Raw genomic sequence first — 18,510 nt, forward strand, 5'->3', positions numbered from 1 at the left:
AGCTTCCCCGACGCTAAACCTAACTACGGTGATGGACCCCTAACGCTAGATCTAACTACGGTGACGGATTCCTGACGCTAAATTCCCTGACGCTATACCTAACTACGCTTTTTGACGGTTCCCTGACACTAACTAACCCTAATACTAAACTAAGCAGTTAAATTGTCTAAATTAACTTTTTTTTTTTTTTTTTTAATTTTTATATATTTTTTGGTTTTATATGTTTTTTATAAAGAAAAAAAAAGAAAAAAATAATCCCCAGGGACCAAGAAATTGGTCCTGAAGACTAAGAAGTGGTCAGTGATAGGTGATCACTGACCAAAAACGTGGGGGGAACACAAGGAGGAAGGGTACAGGAATGGGTAGTGGATGGGAGAGGTGGGATGCCGAAAAAAGTTTTTTTTTAGACTTTTTTTTTAACTTTCTCTTCTCTCTCTCTTTCTCACAACCGCTCTGAACGCCTCGCTATCTCCAACAGAGGCTTTCAGGGCGGGAGCGGCAGGATGTGATGTCAGGGAGAGGAAGTGAAGAGACCGATTGCCACTATTGGACAGTTACTCACTAACTGACCAATAGTGGCGATCGTGGAAGCGGGACCATCGCGACAGGTCCCGGCATATTGAGCTGTGATAGCTTGCTGTCGGAAACAGCAGCTGTCAGAGCTCGTGCACGCGCTGGTGAAAAATGGCGATGCATTTTCCTTGCAACGTACTATTTCGTCGCTGAGCGCGAACGTGTCGGTCAGCGCGACGGAATAGTACGTCGCTGAGCGCGAAGGGGTTAAGATCAATATAGGCCTCATAAGGCAGGATATGCAGGCCATGAGGGAACGTATGTCCCATGCTGAGGAACGTATTTCGGCCTGGAAGATGGGATTTATCCTGTACCCAGGGCCTTAACAGCCTTGGAAGAAGCTGCAGAAGCGATTGGAAAATTGTCTGCGCCGAAATAACATCAGAGTTTTGGGATTGCCTGAAAAAGCGTAAGGTCAAGATTCTATTGCCTTTATGGTTGCATGGCTGCATGAGCTGTTTCCTGATGCAGTGTTCTTTACTGCTTTCGAGGTGGAGAGAGCTCATAGAGTACCGGCACGACCCTTACCACCGGGATCACCCCTAGATCTATGCTGGCACGCTTATTGAATAGCAACGACCGGGACTTGATCCTTCGTCTGGCTCGCAAAAAGCAAGATATTAGATACAATGGAGCTGCAGTGTCTATATTCCCTGACTTCAACGCAGAGTTACAGAAAAGTCGCGCTACTTTCATGTCGGTGAAAAGGAGGCTTAGGGATCTACAAATCCCATACTCCATGGCGTATCCTGCAAGGCTACGTATTGTGGATGGAGATTGGTCACTGTTCTTTGCGACCTCAAAAGATGCCGATGACTGGGTGAGTCACCCTGGACCTTTGCCGCGGAACTGAGACTCTCTGCCGCATCCTGCGTTGATGCTATGCTGACCACTTTAAAGATGGCTGCGTGATTCCATGCGTCCTGCTGTTTTTTTTCCCCCCCTACATGTATCCTTGAACTTGCAATATGTATATATATCAGATGGACGCTACGCTGTATCTTTGACATATTGCTTCTTTCTGGCATACTCTGGATAATGAACACGGTTTTCCGTGGTTTAGATAACCGTCATACATGCCTTTTTCTTATGTCTTAATTAGATAGATACTAGGTATTAACTCATATACTAACACATGGGTTCTTCCGTCGTATATATGAAAAGCCACTATGGCGAAGGCAATGTGTCGTCACTGTTGATGCTTAATGGCTTTACTGAATGCTATATTAATATGTACATGGTACATGGTACATATGTTCCCCTTTTGTACCAAAGACCTGAAAGGTTTCATGTTTTAAGTCTTACATACCTACAATGGATCAGTTCGCAGTATAGCTATATGTATATCAGGGACTACTTTCTTTGTATAACATGTGGAATATGTTAAATGGCTAAGATAACCGTTATGCCTTGGAATGTGAGGGGTTTGGGTACGGCTAGGAAAAGAGCAATGGTTTTTGCACAGGTCAGAAAGTATTCGCTGCATATTTTGTGCATACAACAAACCCATTTGATCACAGATAAACTGCGTGTGTTGAAGAGACCGTGGGTTCAGTGGTCCTGCCACTCCTGTTACTCGTCCTACTCCCGTGGTGTATCCATACTTGTGCATAAGTCCCTTAGGTGGGAGGTGGATGCCGTACGGATTGATGATAATGGGCGTTTTGTGTTTGTGCATGCTTTCATAAATAATGTTTCCTATGTCCTCCTAGGGGTGTATATCCCTCCTCCGGCATCAGTGTCGGTACTACACCAAGCGGTTAACTTCCCAGCGGCGTATCCGGGTGCTAGACTGCTTTGCATGGGAGATTTTAACATGACCATGGATAATGCTATGGATAGGCTTAGGCATAACCAGCTGCTGGTGCCTCCACATGCTCCAGATACACATCTCCATCTACTGATGATGGAGGTGGGATGGACAGATATATATAGGTTTCTATTCCCTAGTACTAGAGTGTACTCATGTTCCTCATTAGGGCAAAGTTCACTATCACGAATAGACTACATTTTCAGTAATGACTTGTTAATGGTAATGTCACCTCAAATTATGTACAAACCTAGAGGTGTGTCTGATCACTCCCCTGTCCTGGCTAGTTTTCAACTCCCGGATATTCCCAGGCCCAGGGGATGGAAGATTCATCCCTTCTGGCTGATGATCATAGGTACAAATGATAGGATACCTGATCAGCTGCAAGTATTTTTGTAGGCTCACTAGGATTTTGATAATGTGGGTATTCTGTGGGATACTTCTAAAGCATATCTAAGGGGATGCCTTAAATCATCTATATCATATTTAACCCCTTCCCGCAATTTCACGTACAGTTACGTGATGGGAGCTGGTGTTTTCCCGCAATTCCACGTAACTGTATGTGAAAGAGATGGAGCTGGCTCAGAAGCTGAGCCAGCGACCTCACCGCCGGGTGACAGCTGTATGTTACAGCTGGCACCCTGAGGTATCGGCCAGGACCGGAGCGAGCCGCCGATCCGACCGATTAACCCCTCACATGCTGCGTTCAATAGAGATCGCAGCATGTGAGGAGTTTATAGCCACCGTCACCCCAGCAACGTGATCGCGGGGTTTCCGGTGGCTGCAAAGGCGATCGGAGGCCTAATACTTACCTCCTGTTCTGCCAGCAACAGAATCCTCCTATGTCCCATCGTCGGCGGGGCCCAAAAGGCTTCCGGTACCATCTTCCGGCTCAGACGCTGAGCCGGCGTCATCAGCAGTCTGGTTGTGTGTTGCCATTGTTTGACCTGCCCCGTTCCTGCCCCCTATAGCGCACTGCGCATATCCGGGATCCCTGTACGCGTTGGGGACCCGGATGTGCGCTATGGCGCTGGGGGCTGGAAGTGGGGCATGACTCACTTCCGGTTTCGGCAACGGACATGCGCCGGAATCTCAGTGCACAGAGAAAACGAGCAAGCACACGAGCAAGTACACCTGGGTCTGATCCTAGTTAAAGCTTGACTGCATTTAGACACTATGCACCCCTTGAGGAAGCACACCGCGAAACGCGCGTTGGGGTCCTTTGCATGGTATCCTGACTTCCATGAGCACTAATATGGGTAAGGTTTTTTGAAGGGGAGGGGGGGGAATACTATCCATCTGTGACCTACTGTCTCTTTCATATAAGTGTTTGAAATTTATTTGACTACTATGTCCATAACTAATTGATATTATATGATGATTCAGTGTTCACCGATTTTCACACCACCCATCCTCCATACTCCTTTTTAGGATATATTACATATTCCCATAAATGATACAGGGAGTCCGCCTCCCATGTTTACTAGAACACTATAGAGTCTTCTTGTCCTTTTTGTACCTTTTTTAAACGGTTTGTCCAAATTTCTGTGATCAATAAAGATTGTTATTTTTTATACATATATGGCTTCTATGCTGTCTCTTTTGTTTAAATGTTTTTTAATTCACAGCCCAATTCAAATAAATTTTGTGAAAAAACTGTGGGGTCTAAATGGTCACAACACCCATAAAATAATTCCTTGAGGGGTTTAGTTTCCAAAATGGGATCACTTCTGGTGGGTTTCCATTGCTTTGATACCTCTGGGGCTCTGCAAATGCAGCATGGCACCCGAAAACCGATCCAGCAAAATCTGGACTTCAAAGAACACATAGCGCTCCTTTCCTTCTGAGCACTCCCATGGGCACAAACAGCAGTTTATAGCCACCAATGTGGTATTGCCGAACTCAGGACAAATTGGGCAACAAAATGAGATAATTTATTCCTTGTGAAAACAAGAAATTTTGAGCCAAAACGACATCTTATTGGAAAACATTTCATTTTTAAAAAAATTCCCAGCCCAATTCAAATAAATTCTGTGAAAATACTGTGGGGTCTAAATGGTCAAAATACCCATAAATGAATTCCTTGAGGGGTATAGTTTCCAAAATTGGGTCACTTCTGATGGCTTTCCATTGCTTTGATACCTCTGGGGTTCTGCAAATGCGACATGGCACCCGAAAACCAATCCAGCAAAATCTGCACTCCAAAGAACACACAGCGCTCTTTCTCTTCTGAGGCCTACCATGGGCCCAAACGGCAGTTTATCACCACAAATGGGGTATTGCACTCAGGAGAAATTGGGCAACAAAATGGGGTATTTTGTTTCCAGAAGAGGCCGTACTGAAAGAAGAAAAAAGGAATAAGGGAAGGCCTCCATGACTAAAATAGATGGGAGGGACACAGAGTTGGCTGGCCTATGAGAGGAAAAGGGGGGGGACAGCAGGAGGGCTTGAGTGAGAAGGGGTGGGGATTGAAGGGGATGTACCTGTTTCCTGTTTGTGCTCTCCCTCTCTTCGCCAGGACACAGAAGCAGGAACATGTTTGTTACCCCTGCTGCGTCTGATGAGGAGGCTATGGAGCTGTTGCGGGCCGCGGCAGCCTCTCAGGGTCCTGGATGGCTCGGAGCACGAGTAGCGACGCTGCTGCAGGGACAATCGGGCGCTCCGGTCCAGGAGCGAGCAGAGTCGGCTGGAGCAAGCGGGGAGCGCTCTGTCATGCCGGTGGTCGCGGGGCTGCTGGAGCAGGCCGAGGTACAGGACCGGCGTACCAGGGGGTCGGGCAGGAGAAGAGGAGAGCCCGTTTCCCCCATGACTCAGGCCAGGGCTGGCACTCCCGGCGTGACGCGCAGCACGAGGCGCTCGCGCCCGCAAGGCTGAGTCCTGAAGACATCCCGCGGGCGCGGCGGCGCAAGAGGAGCCCATCAGTGGACCCTGCAGGCCAGACCCCAGGGCGGCCTGCCGCTGCTCTTTCGTCTGGTCCTGGGAGGAATCCCAAAACTCGGCAGCGCCCGGCGGCAGCGGCGAGGAGGATGCGGCCTTCACTTCCGGTCACATCCTCTCCTTCTTCAGCACGTGGCGGAAGGGCAACGGCGACCCTGCATGGTGATGTGCCAGCCAGAGGGTCGGCTCATGGTGTCGTCGAGGTGGAAACGACCAGAGGTCGCAGGATGAGGTCGGTGGTTGGAGTGCCAGGGACGGAACAGCTTGGAGCTGGTTCAGCGGGACGGATGAGGCATGAACTGGAGCTCGGCCAATTGGATGATGCGATGTCACCCCCCCTTTTCTCAGACGAAAATCGGAATTCCCCGTGCACACATTGCCAATGCGGACAGCGCCAGAGGGAGTCCGGAGCATTGGAGGACGGTGAGCGGCGGGCCTCTCCACGTGGACATGGGGGTCCGGCTGACGGGTTCACAGCCCCTGGGCAGCCTGGTGAGTTGACACCTACGTTACCATTTCCAGCTTTATTGATGTCGGGTATCGGTGTAGAGGGTGTCGCGGCGGTGGGCGTCGCGGCGGAGTCGGGGGTCTCGTCGCTACAGGCGGGTGCGGGGGATAGTTTGGCGGAGTTAGTGGGATGTTTAAAAGTGTTAGTGGGGCGGCTAGGTGGTTCCCCTTCCCAAGAACCGTCAGGTGTGGCGCCGGCCGCGGTGTGGGGGGGCAGTGTTGGAAGCGCTCCGGTTCGTCAAAACGGTGGGGGGTTGAATGCCGGGGCAGCGGTGGCAGTGGCGGCGGCGGTTCAAACAGACTCGCCAAAGGAGGTTGATAGGGTGCGTCTTGATGATCGTGCGCGCGGGGAGGTTTATGTTTGTTATGAGGGCCCGTTAGGGGCGCATTTAAAGCAGGAGGTAAAGGAAAGGATTTGGAAAGACGAGTATGTGGAGATTTTTTCCTTGCTTCCGCTGGAGAAGTTTAATTTAGATAAGGTGAAGCGGGATGAAACAAAAAAGGATGAGGAAGAAAAGAGACGGTACAGGTTGATTCCAAAAACGTTCGTCAATTGGATGCAGGCTTTTGCAATTTTGGCGAGTGTTATTGGGGAAAAGGCGCCAGATAATTGTTCCGGCTTGTTTTGTTATTTGGATGCGGTGGGGGAGGCGCATCGGGTTTATGGGGGCCAGGCCTGGCTTCGTTACGATGAGCAGTTTCGGCAGAGGAAAGCGGTGCGGCCGAATATACGGTGGGACCATAAGGACATAGCCTTATGGTTGAAAGTGACGGCACTTTATAAGCAGGGGCAGTCCTTTCCCGGGAGCGGGAATGCAGCAGGAACTTCCGGCGGGGGTAGTCAGGCCTCAGGTTCAAAATTTGGGACGTGTTGGCAGTTCAATGAGGGGCAGTGCAAATTTGGAGCGACGTGTAAATTCAAGCATGCGTGTTCACATTGCAGCGGGCAGTCACATGGAGCGTCTAAATGTTTTAAGAAGGGTAAACGACAAGGGGGAGCCAGCGGTGCGTCTGGTTATGGGGGAGACTCCGGTGAAACTCATAAAGATGGCCCCCTTTCTAAGTAGGTACCCCAATAAGGAGGGGGCGCGGTTGATTAGTTTAGGTTTTGGTTACGGTTTCGTTATTCCGCCCCCTTTGCATGAGGTCCCTTTCACGCAGCGCAACCTTAAGTCGGCATATCAGCATGCGGGGGTAGTCTCGGAAAAAATCCGGAAGGAGATTGATCTGGGCAGAATGGCGGGCCCTTTTAGCACGATCCCAGTTCCAGGTTTGGTGGTGTCACCGTTAGGGGTGGTTCCAAAACGAGAAGGTAACAAATTCCGGCTTATTCAGCATTTGTCCTTCCCGAAGGGGGCGTCGGTTAACGATGGCATTGACCAGGATCTCTGTTCTGTGGTCTACACGTCGTTTGATGCGGCGGTAGCATTGGTACGTGGTTACGGAAGAGGGGCTCTGATGGCTAAAACTGATATTCAAGCGGCGTTTCGTTTGTTGCCGGTTCATCCGGACAGCCAGAGGTTGTTGGGATGTTATTGGGAAGGGGATTATTACATTGATCGATGCCTTCCCATGGGTTGTTCGTTGTCGTGCGCGTACTTTGAGGTGTTTAGTTCTTTTTTGGAATGGGTAGTCAGGGAGGTCGCGGGGGTGGAATCAGTTATTCACTATCTCGACGATTTCTTGTGCGTTGGCCCGTCGTGTTCGGGGGTTTGCGCAAATTTGTTGGAGACGGTCAATTGGGTGTCAAGGGAGTTCGGTGTACCCTTGGCTGTGGAAAAAACTGAGGGTCCGGTGACGACCATTTGTTTTTTGGGAATTACTATCGACTCCGTAGCAATGGAGTGCAGATTGCCGGAGGATAAGTTGGGGGATTTGCGGTTGGTAGTGGAGCGAGCGTGTCGGATTAGGAAAATTACGCTACGTGAAGTGCAGTCCTTATTGGGGAAGTTGAATTTTGCTTGCCGCATCATGCCGATGGGCAGGGTTTTTTGTCGGCGGTTGGCAGCGGCGACGGCGGGGGTTCGGGAACCCCATCATTTCATTCATCTGGCTGCAGAGCACAGGGAAGATTTACAGGTCTGGCTCCATTTTCTGCACAGTATAATGGGCGCTCTCTTTGGATGTCCCGGGCGTTAGATAGCTTCGATTTGGAATTGTTCACTGACGCGTCTGGGGCGGTGGGGTTCGGGGCGTTCTTTAAAGGTCAATGGTGCGCGGGAAAATGGCCGGTTGCATGGGTGGAGGCGGGACTGACGCGTAACTTGGCCCTACTCGAACTGTTTCCCATCGTGGTGGCGGTCACCATTTGGGGAGACAGGTTCCGGGACAAAAAAGTGCGTTTTCATTGCGACAATTTGGGGGTGGTGATGGCTATAAATAATACTTCGGCGTCGTCCCCTCCAGTGGTTCGCTTGTTGCGTCAGTTGGTGCTTTCCTGTTTGAGTTTAAATGCATGGGTGGTGGCGGTGCATGTTCCCGGGGTAGAGAATTGTATTGCTGACGCGCTTTCTCGCTCGCAGTGGGATCGTTTCCGGCAGCTGGTCCCGGACGCGGAGTTAACAGGGGTGGACTATCCCAGTCATCTGTGGGAGCTGGTATCCAGGCGGCAGGTGCATTGATTAAACGTTCACTGGCCAGTGCGACGTGGTCGTCGTATGCGGCTGGATGGAGGCAATGGGAGGAGTGGGTGAGATCTTTGGGTGATGTGTGCTCGGATGATGATAGGATGGTGGCCTTGCTGTTTTGGTTGGGGGATGCGTTCGCCCGGGGTTGCACGGTCGCTAAGGTTAATCGCTTCGTGGCGGCCATTGCTTTCGGTTGTAAGTTACGGGGGTTGGCAGATATCACGAAGCGGTTCTTGGTGGGCCAGGCATTGAAGGGGCTGAGACGGGGTGTAGTGGTGAGGGATAAGAGGCGTCCCGTGTCATTTCAATTGTTGTGTTCCCTGGAGGTGGTGGTGCGGCAGGTGTGTCGTTCAGAGTATGAGAGCAAGCTTTTCCGGTTGGCTTTTGCGTTAGCCTTTTTTGGAGCTTTTCGGGTAGGGGAATTGGTTTCCCCCAGTTCGGTAAAAGCGGGGGGCTTGTTGCAGGATAATGTCGATTTGTATGAAGACAGGGTGGAGATAGTGTTGCGAAGGTCCAAAACGGACCAAGGAGGGGCAGGACGTCGAGTGGTTTTGCTGGCGGTCCCAAAGAATCCGGTTTGTCCAGTGTTGTGTGTCAAGGAGTACTTGGCGGGTTTAGATCTCTCAGACGGGCCGTTGCTGCGGCACGAGGATGGCTCGTTTCTGTCGCGGTATCAGTTTATTTCGGTTTTCAGAAAGTGTCTGGTGGCTAGCGGGGTGCAGGCAGAGCAATACTCGTCTCATTCTTTCCGTATAGGGGCAGCGACGGAGGCGGTGAGATGGGGTTTAGATGATGCAGGCGTGCAGCGGATAGGGCGTTGGGAGTCGGCGCGTTTCCGTTCTTATGTGCGCTTGAACATGTTGTGATATATTGATGTATAGCATGTTCCGGGTGCGTGCGTTTCCGCCTGAGTATTGATGGTACGCGGCAGCAAGAGGTGGTGCGTGTATGTTCTTCATTTGTTTTGCAGGCCGTGACTCATGCATGGTGTGGATTATGGGACATTCTTTTGTGTACTGGGGTGCCCTTCGCGCGGATGTACGGCCGGACGGTCGACAGCTCCGGATTCCGCGGGATGCGGCGGTTGTGAGGTGGATGGGTATACGGGGAATGACATGGAACAGGGTATTGCCCGAGTTTCACAATTTTGTACTGCTTGACAGGGCGCCGGAGGTACTGGTGTTGCATGTGGGAGGCAACGATTTGGGTATACGCCCTTTCCGGGAGTTGGTACGGGACGTCAAGCATGATTTGCTCTTCTTATGGGCAACTTATCCTAAATTGGTGACGGTGTGGTCTGAGATGGTCCCTAGGAAGAACTGGCGGATGGCCCGTTCTGTGGGAAAAATTAACAAGGCTCGCATTAAGGCTAATAGGGCCATATCGAGCTTCGTGACGCGTAATGGTGGGGTTGCGGTGCGCCACTGGGATCTGGAGGCTGGGACAGGCAGGTACTGGAGAGAGGACGGTGTGCACCTCAATGAGGTGGGGATGGATATGTGGAGTCTGGCTTTGACCGATGGAATTGAGCGAGCGGTGGGAGTGTGGAGGAGCTCGCAGGCGTGAGGTGGTCAAGGCCTGTTTCGCTTTGGCGGGGGGGAGTCCTTGAAGTAGGTCGTAAAAAGTGGTGGGGGGGAATGCATCACGGGATGCACCCCCAATTTGTCGGCTTCTTAGGGTGTTACCCCTTTTGAAAGCTGGGTTATATATATTTATATATATATGGTGGTCATCTGCAAAAAGGTAATTTGGTGCTCCTGGGCCGGGTTACGGCTGGGGGTAAGGTATTTGTGGGCAGATGGCCAAAATTAAGTATCGGTGGCTTCAAGGACTTGCCCCTGTCATTCTGGTTGGTTTATAATGTTATGACCCTGATAGGGTCGCAGTGGGTTATTTGTTGTTATGATGTATCCCCTTTTTTGGGGATTCAAAAAATTATGGTATTTAAAGTTATTGTTATTTAAATAATAAACGGCTGCTGTGGCCATTAAAATCCAACTCTGTTTCAGTGTCTGCTTTGAGAGGGTAGATTTACATAAGGGGAGAAGCGACTCGACTTATTTGAGTCAAGAAGAGGCCGTACTGAAAGAAGAAAAAAGGAATAAGGGAAGGCCTCCATGACTAAAATAGATGGGAGGGACACAGAGTTGGCTGGCCTATGAGAGGAAAAGGGGGGGGACAGCAGGAGGGCTTGAGTGAGAAGGGGTGGGGATTGAAGGGGATGTACCTGTTTCCTGTTTGTGCTCTCCCTCTCTTCGCCAGGACACAGAAGCAGGAACATGTTCCCGCCCGCCCGCCCTGATGTGGATCGGTTGACCGCGGCAAAAGGTTGCTGCGGATGGTGGTTCTTCTCGTCAAAGTTTAATTGCTTATTGACATTTGTCTTTGGGGGAGGTTAAATTTTGTCATTGCAGCTGCGGGGGGGAGTCCTTGAAGTAGGTCGTAAAAAGTGGTGGGGGGGAATGCATCACGGGATGCACCCCCAATTTGTCGGCTTCTTAGGGTGTTACCCCTTTTGAAAGCTGGGTTATATATATTTATATATATATGGTGGTCATCTGCAAAAAGGTAATTTGGTGCTCCTGGGCCGGGTTACGGCTGGGGGTAAGGTATTTGTGGGCAGATGGCCAAAATTAAGTATCGGTGGCTTCAAGGACTTGCCCCTGTCATTCTGGTTGGTTTATAATGTTATGACCCTGATAGGGTCGCAGTGGGTTATTTGTTGTTATGATGTATCCCCTTTTTTGGGGATTCAAAAAATTATGGTATTTAAAGTTATTGTTATTTAAATAATAAACGGCTGCTGTGGCCATTAAAATCCAACTCTGTTTCAGTGTCTGCTTTGAGAGGGTAGATTTACATAAGGGGAGAAGCGACTCGACTTATTTGAGTCATGTAAAAATAAGAAATTTTGATGAAAAATTACATTTTATTGGAAAAAATTTCATTTTTTTTATTTCACAGCCCAAGTCAAATACGTGCTGTGTAAAAACTGTGGGGTCAAACTGGTAACATTAACTATAAATTAATTCCTTGAGGGGTGTTGTTTCCAAAATGGGGTCACTTTTGGGGGATTCCTACTGTTTTGGCACCTCAACACCTCTTCAAACCTGGCATGCTGCCTAAAATATATTCTAATAAAAAGAGGCCCAAAATGCACTAGGTGCTTCTTTGCTTCTAGGGCTTGTGTTTTAGTCCACGACCGCACTAGAGACACATGTGGGACTTTTCTAAAAACTGCAGAATCTGGACAATACATATTTAGTAGTGTTTCTCTGGTAAAGCCTTCTGTGTTACAGAAAAAAATGGAATAAAATTGAAATTCAGCAAGAAAAATGAAATGTGCAAATTTCACCTCCACCCTGCTTTAATTCCTGTGAAACGCCTGAAGGGTTAAAAAACTTTCTAAATGCTGTTTTGAATACTTTGAGGGGTCTAGTTTTTAAAATGGGGTGTTTTATAGGGGTTTCTGATACATAGGCCCCTCAAAGCCAATTGAGAACTGAACAGGAACCTTAAAAAAAAGGTTTTTTAAATTTTCTTAAAAATATGAGAAATTGCTGTTTATGTTCTAAGCCTTGTAACGTCCAAGAAAAATAAAAGAATGTTCAAAAAATGATGCCAATCTAAAGTAGACATATAAGAAATGTGAACTAGTAACTATTTTGTGTGGTATAAGCATCTGTTTTACAAGCGGATGCATTTAAATTCAGAAAAATGTAATTTTTTTCTACATTTTCTCTAAATTTTGCAATTTTTCACAAATAAACACTGAATATATCGACCAAATTTTACCACTAACATAAATCCCAATGTCTCACGAGAAAACAATCTCAGAATCGCTTGGATAAGCTTAAGCATTCCAAAGTTATTACCACATAAAGTGAATTATGTCAGATTTGAGAAATGGGCTCTGAGCCATAAGGCCCAAACTAGGCTGTGTCCTTAAAGGGGTTGTCCCAAGTTGATAAATGGAGCTATAAAGCTCCCCCATGTAAAAATAAGAAGAATTCTAATTATCTGTCCGTCGTCCAGCGATGTCGTTTTCTGGATATCCTTGATTGCAGTTGCGGTCGGTCCCTCTTTGTATCCTGCTCGTTGCCTAGGTTCCCGGCCACCGCTATTTACCTTTAGCGGTGGCCGCGCATGCGTAATGACATCCTCTGCGCCCTGAGCAGAGTATGTCATTTACTCATGAACGCGCATCTCGGCGCATCTCGGCGCATGCGCAGGAGATGCAAGGAGATGAAGTGGACGGCACCCGTCGTGAGAAGTCTGCGCTCCGCTAAAGGTAAGGCCTCATGCACACGACTGTGGTGTTTTTCTGGTCCGCAAATTCCAGGACCGTGTTCCGTGGAATGTCATCCGCAGTTCATCCGTATGTAATCCGCAGTTCATCCGTATGTAATCGGATGAAAAAAAAAAAAAAAAAGTACTTTTAAACAGGATGCCAAAAGCTTGGTCAAACCCCCTTTAGAAGGTCACATGATCGCTCTGGAGCCATTTCCTGCTGCATTTTTCCTGATCTTTGCTTTGTGCGAGTTCAGTGAGATTGCGCTGCTGATATAGCTGTGGTTTTTGTCAGTTACTCACTGCGAACATGTCTTCTGATGATGTGGATGATGTACTCTTGCACTGGCTCCTCTCCAGGCGATTTGGACAGCAACCACCAATGCTGGACGAAGAACCGAGGAGGAGGAGGAGGAGATATTGGGTTCACCCCATTATCTCCCAACGGCTTAGGAAGGGGCATTTTAACATGCTGTACTCAGACCTGCGGCAGCACCCGGACAAGTTCCTCAGCTACTGCCGTATGTCCGTGCAAACTTTTGACTGTCTGCTGGCGGACCTTCGTCCTGGACTCATCTTCCAGGACACCACCATGAGACGTTGCATTTCTCCAGAGGAACGCCTGATCGTCACTCTGAGGTAAGAAAACCTCAATCCCCTTCTACGACATGTCTCTCCCCCTGCAAACAATATTAGTATACTTGTCCCCTGTGCATATTGCCGCCTTGCCATCGTGCAGCAGATATTTTTCCTGTATGTGCATATTTTGTTATATATGTTTTTTTTTTTTTTACAGATTTCTTGCTACCGGCAACTCCTTTGCATCGCTACATTTCCAGTTTCTGCTGGGGTGCTCCACTATTTCGAAGATTGTCAAGCTTACCTGCGAAGTCATCTGGCAGCAACTTCGAGCAGCAGTTATGCCAAAGCCCAAGCCAGAGGACTGGATTCGGATTGCCGATGGCTTCTTACAATCAGCACAGTTTCCCAACTGTGTTGGTGCGTTAGATGGTAAGCACATCCGCGTAAAAAAGCCTGCTCACTCAGGGTCTCAGTATTTCAATTATAAGCAGTTTTTCTCGGTGGTGCTGTTGGCCTTGGCTGACAGTGACTATCGGTTTATAATTGTCGATATTGGGGCCTATGGAAGCTCTGCGGATGCTGGCATCTTCAGGGCTTCCAGAATGGGTGAACGTCTAGCATCTAACCAGCTCGACCTTCCGGAACCTAGACAGCTTCCAGGATCTACAGGACCACCAGCACCCTTTGTCATTGTGGGTGATGAAGGTTTCGGACTGTCCCCTCACCTGATGCGTCCATTCCCTAGGCGTGGCTTAGATGAACAGAGGCGCATTTTTAACTACCGCCTTACCCGTGCAAGACGGTATGTGGAGTGCGCCTTCGGAATTCTAAGCAGCAAGTGGCGTGTGTTCCAGAGCTCCATTCAGATGAATCCTGAAAATGTGACAAAGGTTATACAAGCGTGTGTTGTCCTCCACAATTTTCTGAGGATTCATGAGTCGGCAGTGGACGCAGAGCTGAACCATTTCTCTACTAATTACATCCCTTTGGACTACACACCACATGGAAGACCTGGAGTGTCTGGACTGGCAGTCCGTAATTTGTATACAGACTATTTTGTATCACCTGAGGGAGCAGTTCCTTGGCAAAGGGATGTGCTTCGTCTGCCAAATTAAAATTTTAGAGGGACTGTTGTATTTCCTGTTTATGTTACAAATGTTAGTAGTTAAAGTTGCAGTAGTAGAGTAGGGACTCGCAAGAGAATGAGGACCCTTGACGTGGGTTGCGAGCTAATGTATTTCTGTTTTTTTTTTTTTTAATTCTTTATTAATTAAAAAAAAAAAAAATGCGATTATTTGCATTTAAAACCACAGAAAAGGCCATACTCACAGATTAGGTGGTGGGTAAAATACCCGTTCCAAACAGGACGCAACCAGGTCAGAGAATGCTGTTGATGGGAAGTGCCCAGGTGTGTTTAAATAATGATAGCCACTCCCACTTACCTTGAGGGGAGTGGTGTGTTGGGCATGGAAGTAAATGTGTAATAATAATAAATAAATAATAAAGTACTGTGTATAGTGCACATGTGAGGTATAGGGGACATGACTAAGTGTAGTGTGTAGAAATCAGGGCTGTGAGTGAAACAAAAAAGTGAGTGTAGTGTGTAAAACATGGAGGCATAGTGTTTGGATAGTGAGGCACAGCATATATCGCCGAACAGCAGCCTATTTATAACGCCCATATTGTAAGAGAGCGGGCTGCCCTGCATGCAGTGCCAAACATCCGCACACCAGGCAGAAATGCAAACCAATACCTCATTATGTTTTGCAATAATAATAAAGACAAACACATAATTAACTATAAACTTATTTTATTTCTTGCATAAAATAGTGTCAACAAACATAACCAAAACTATGTTATATAACTAAATTATAAATTGTAAAAGGATTGCGAAGGTGCAGGTTCATGATGTGGTCGTGGAACTGCCTCCCCCTGCTGCATGGGCCGATACTGTTGTTGAGAAGGTCCTGGCATGCCATAAACTGAACGATCGTCACTGAATAGCGGCATTGAGTCTACATATGACGGCTGCTGGATGCCTTGCGCGGTTGCTGCAGGTGCTGGAGGGACAGAGTGGAAGGTGCTTGCATCACACCCCCGTCTATGAAACTCGATGGCCTGATGCATTGCACGTGGGTCAGGATGTGTCGCAAATATTTCCACGACTTCCATTAGTGCTGTTTGGCACCTTATCTGTCTGGAAATTGGCACTCTTTTAAGAATATTAGAGAGAGCGCGACAGAAGGTGCCCTCTTCAGTTTCAGTAGCTCTTTTCTCCAAGTGTTCTAATACACGCAAGTCGACTTCCTGCCTTGGCTCTGTACGTGTTGGACCTTTGGCAGAACGTCAACGTTTACCTCGGGGTATAATTTCTTCGTCCGCGGCACAGACTGTATTATCCACTGTTGTTGGTTCCACTGTCACAGGAGTGGAAGTGGACCCAGCAGTCCCCAAAGCTACGTCAGGCTCTTCAATTTGAGTCTCATCAGAGTCTTCTTCTTCCTCCAGATTATCCTTGGTTCTGTTTGAAAATGAAAACATAATGTTAGGGAATTTTTGTATTAATTTAACGTCATGTCTACAGCTGGGCAAATACACTATGTATGCATCACTACATGCAGAGCCCTAACTAGGAAAGACAGGGCCGCATAGCAAACTTTTGACTGGGGCCATCCCTCCACTGGGTGTCCCCCCCCCCTTGTAGATAGTGCCTTTTTTGCTGCCCCCCCACCCCTGTAGATAACGCCATACAGCCCCACACTGTACACTGTATGGCATTATCTACCGGGGACTATATGGCGTTATCTATAGGGGGACTGTACGGCGTTATCTAGTGAGGGGGCTGTATGCCGCTAACGCCATACAGGCCCCCCTCCCCGCCCCCCGGACAAATGCCACCTATAGTGTGTCCTACAAATACATGCGTTATCGCTGGCAGCGATAGGGTGAAGGGGGGACTGAAAGTCCCCTTAAGTTCTGCCGTCTACACAGCTCCAAAAAATTGAAAGGAGCGCTGGTTATGTATGCGCACAAGCACGACTTTGGCTCCATTCATTTTTACGGAGCTGGCGAAAGTACGAGGTTTGGGATGGAGAAGTTCAGGGTACTTTCTGTCCCCCGTTCTCCCTGTCAATGCCAGCGATCACACATGTATCCCCTATCCAGTGGATAGGGGATACATGTCTGTTGTTTAATGTCAGAGCGGGGAGATACCTCCCTGCTCAGCCGTAGTGTTCAGTTGCGTCCCGCTGTAGCCGTCATAGCGGCTGCTAGCGGAGCCTCCGGACATGGTGGAGTCCCCTCATGCCGTGGTCCCCGTAGCAGTCGCTACGGCTGCTACAGCGGTACTTACGCCACTGACTACATGGGCAGACTACAATGATCAAAGTATATAAGCAATACTTACGGGCCAACCTGCATTACATCCAGAAGAAACGAAAGTTGTTTGGTGTACATGTATGGCTTTTTTTTCAGACGTCCGTCTCCGCTCTTCCCCTTGTCATTCATCTCACGCTTTAATTGGTCTCGGCACGTGTTCCAGCGTGTTTTCACGTTTTCGACTATGATATAAAATAAACCAATCACAGATCAACATTTTAGAAGAGTACATTACTAGATATTAGGAAATGTTGTTTATTATATGAAAATGATGCTGCAAATTTTTGTTGTTTATGCAACAAATCTGCACCTACATTTGCATATTTGACAGGTAATTCCGACGTTGCAGAAACTACAGCGGACTTGCCACGTTTTCCATGTGCCCACACGACAGCGTCCGTAACGGCTGAAATGACGTTGCTGTTTTCAGGAGAAAACATCACCCGTAATTTCAGCCGTAAAGGCATGTGCTGGCGCTTTAAGCCGCGTCCATTACGGACGTAATTGATTTTCATAGGAGCCCATGAATAACGGCTCCAATTACGGCACAAGAAGTGACAGGTCACTTCTTTGACGCGGGCGTCTATTGACGCGTAAATATACACGCCGCTTGAACACACAAACGTCAGCCCATTGCTTTCACTGGGCAGATGTTTGTCAACGCTATTGCGGCGTATTTAGCGGGCGTAATAGAGGTCAAACACCCCCGAATTACGTCCGTAATTAGTGTGTGGGAACATACCCTCATAGTGACATGTCACGTTTTGATCGGTGCTGTTCAGAGCCATGAGACCCCCACAATCTCACGTGCACTTCTGCAGCTTCATTTCAGCGATTGGTGGGTGTTTCAGTGATCCAACTGCCAACAATCAAAACGTCAGGCATGTCATTATGACATGACAGGAGTACTCAGAAACCGCATCAAGGTGTGAAACTTACCCATGCGCTTCTTTTGCACTTTAGTTGCCTTCTCCCACTCGGTAAGATGCACCTCACTGCAGACCTCCTGCCAGGCAAGATCTTTCAGATTCCTGTCTGCATATTCTTCCACCCGCTTATTCCACAGACAGGGCTTGTGCTGGACCAGGATGATTAGTTTCTCGACGTTTATTGAAGCCATGCTGCTCTCTGCTGCTCTCTGCTGCTCTCATGCACTGTCTCCAGACTTCACGACGACAGAAGTCATTCCCGGTCGTCGCCTAGCAACACTTCCGCAAATCCGCAAACTGCGGATGACACACGGCGGTGTATCCGCAATTTCCACGGGCCCATTGACTTCTATTGGCATGTCCGCAGCGCATTTGCGGCCCGTAATAAGACATGTCCGGAGTTTCTGCGGCACGGATGTGCGGACATGCGGAGAGCCGTGAAAACACGGATAGTGGGTATGGCCACATAGAAATGAATGGGTCCGCAATTAACCCGTGGATTTGCGGTGGAATTGCGGACGCAAAAACACGGTCGTGTGCATGAGGCCTAAGTGTGTGTGTGTGTGTGTGTGTGTCTGTGTTTGTGTATATATGGGTGTGTTTGTGTATGTGTTTGTGTATATGTTTGTGTATATGTGTGTGTGTGTTTATGTGTGAGTGTATATATGGGTGTGTTTGTGCATATGTGTATAGGTTTGTGTGTATATGTTTGTGTGTGTTTTTGTATACGTGTGTGTTTGTGTATATGGGTGTGTTTGTGCATATGTGTATAGGTTTGTGTGTATATGTTTGTGTGTTTTTGTATACGTGTGTGGTTGTGTATGTGTGTGTGTTTGTGTATATATGTGTGTGTTTGTGTATATATGGGTGTGTTTGT

Source organism: Rhinoderma darwinii, chromosome 4, assembly GCF_050947455.1.
Source record: "Rhinoderma darwinii isolate aRhiDar2 chromosome 4, aRhiDar2.hap1, whole genome shotgun sequence".
Taxonomy (NCBI): domain Eukaryota; kingdom Metazoa; phylum Chordata; class Amphibia; order Anura; family Rhinodermatidae; genus Rhinoderma; species Rhinoderma darwinii.